The sequence below is a fragment of the Nerophis lumbriciformis genome, linkage group LG16, assembly GCF_033978685.3.
Source record: "Nerophis lumbriciformis linkage group LG16, RoL_Nlum_v2.1, whole genome shotgun sequence".
NCBI lineage: Eukaryota > Metazoa > Chordata > Actinopteri > Syngnathiformes > Syngnathidae > Nerophis > Nerophis lumbriciformis.
Window position 1 is genome coordinate 732,501 of NC_084563.2, and position 2,500 is coordinate 735,000.

Consider the following 2,500-nt stretch of genomic DNA (forward strand, 5'->3'; position numbering starts at 1 on the left):
ATATTTAAACCTAAAAATCATGCATTTGGATACTCGGCGCTATCTGAGAAGTATGCTAATGTCTCTTATATTAGCGTGCTAGCATTAGCATGCTAACATTTTTAGCTAATTTTGTATATTTAAACCTAAAAATCATGCATTTGGATACTCGGCGTTATCTAAGAAGTATGCTAGTGTCTCTTATATTAGCATTCTAGCATTAGCATGCTAACATTTTATGCTAGCTTTTTAGCTAATTTTATATATTTAAACCTAAAAATCATGCATTTGGATACTCGGCGCTATCTGAGAAGTATGCTAATGTCTCTTATATTAGCGTGCTAGCATTAGCATGCTAACATTTTTAGCTAATTTTGTATATTTAAACCTAAAAATCATGCATTTGGATACTCTGCGTTATCTTAGAAGTATGCTAGTGTCTCTTATATTAGCATGCTAGCATTAGCATGCTAACATTTTATGCTAGCTTTTCAGCTAATTTTGTATATTTAAACCTAAAAATCATGCATTTGGATACTCTGCGCTATCTTTGAAGTTTGCTAATGTCTCTTATATTAGCGTGCTAGCATTAGCATGCTAACATTTTCAGCTAATTTTGTATATTTAAACCTAAAAATCATGCATTTGGATACTCGGCGCTATCTGAGAAGTATGCTAATGTCTCTTATATTAGCATGCTAGCATTAGCATGCTAACATTTTATGCTAGCTTTTTAGCTAATTTTATATATTTAAACCTAAAAATCATGCATTTGGATACTCGGCGCTATCTTTGAAGTATGCTAATGTCTCTTATATTAGCGTGCTAGCATTAGCATGCTAACATTTTTAGCTAATTTTGTATATTTAAACCTAAAAATCATGCATTTGGATACTCGGCGTTATCTAAGAAGTATGTTAGTGTCTCTTATATTAGCATGCTAGCATTAGCATGCTAACATTTTATGCTAGTTTTTTAGCTAATTTTGTATATTTAAACCTACAAATCATGCATTTGGATACTCGGCGTTATCTTAGAAGTATGCTAGTGTCTCTTATATTAGCATGCTAGCATTAGCATGCTAACATTTTATGCTAGTTTTTTAGCTAATTGTGTATATTTAAACCGAAAAATCATGCATTTGGATACTCGGCGTTATCTTAGAAGTATGCTAGTGTCTCTTATATTAGCATGCTAGCATTACCATGCTAACATTTTATGCTAGCTTTTTAGCTAATTTTGTATATTTAAACCTAAAAATCATGCATTTGGATACTCTGCGCTATCTTAGAAGTATGCTAGTGTCTCTTATACTAGCATGCTAGCATTAGCATGCTAACATTTTATGCTAGCTTTTTAGCTAATTTTGTATATTTAAACCTAATTGGCTAAGAATGAATACAATTCCAGACTGCATGGAGAGGCCAGAACTGTGAAATGCGTGGACATAGTTTCTGCAGGTAAGAGAGCGTACATGAGAGCGGTGGTGCGTGTGTGTGCGTAATGTGATGAATAAATGCAGAGAAAAGATAACTTCTTTTTTTTTTTAATGCAGACATAGTAAAATCGTAATTTCAAAGTTGATAATGTGCATTTATAAGAATAAAATAATGAAGGTTTTTTTTTTTTTTTTTTTTCCCCTCATTTTTTTAAATTAATTTGAACAAACGAATAAATAAAATAATGGAAAGCTGCTGCCGTAGTCACGGGCTTGACTTCAGTAATTAACGTGGCCACTAGGGGGTCGGCAAAGAAAACTAATTACCACTCCACTTCAATTGAAAGACAGCAATAATGAATAAAAGCTAAAAAAAATAATAAATAGGTTTGTGTTTTTCACACATGCAAAAATAAGTGTAAAATAATTGAGTGTAAAAAAAATCAGTGTGCAGAAATTCAGTGCAAATGTGTGCCGAATAATTGTGTGAATTTTTTTTTGGTGCAGAAACATTTAGTGTAAAAAAAAAATTCAGTGTACATGAATTCAGTGTAAAAAAAAAACTCAGTATCATAAAAATAAAGTGTAAAAAAAATAAATGCAGAAAATTTAGTGTAAAAAAAAAAAATTAGTGTACGAAAATTCAATGTAAACAAAAGTGTGCAGAAAAATGTTGTGAACATTTTTTGGTGCAGAATCATTTAGTGTAAAAAAAATTAGTATCGAACAATTTGTGTAAAACAATTGAGTGTAAAAAAAAATCAGTGTGCAAAAATTCAGTGTAAAAAAAAAATGTGTGCAGAAAAATTGTGTGAAATTTTTTTTGGTGCAGAAACATTTAGTGTAAAAAAAATTAGTGTACATAAATTCAGTGTAAAAAAAACTCAGTATCATAAAAATTAAGTGTAAAAAAATTAAATGCAGAACATTTTGTGTAAAAAAAAATCAGTGTACAAAAATTCAGTGTAAACAAATGTGTGCAGAAAAATGTTGTGAACATTTTTTGGTGGAGAATTATTTAGTGTAAAAAAAAATCAGTATCAAAAAATGAGTGTAAAACAATTGAGTGTAAAAAAAAATCAG

At 30.0% G+C, this 2,500-nt stretch overlaps 1 protein-coding gene across 2 annotated transcripts in view; it reads right to left on the reverse strand.

Annotated features, from left to right (window-relative positions):
- LOC133617340 (uncharacterized) overlaps positions 1-2,500 on the reverse strand; it is a 46,688-nt gene that overhangs the window by 27,139 nt on the left and 17,049 nt on the right. The window lies entirely within an intron of this gene.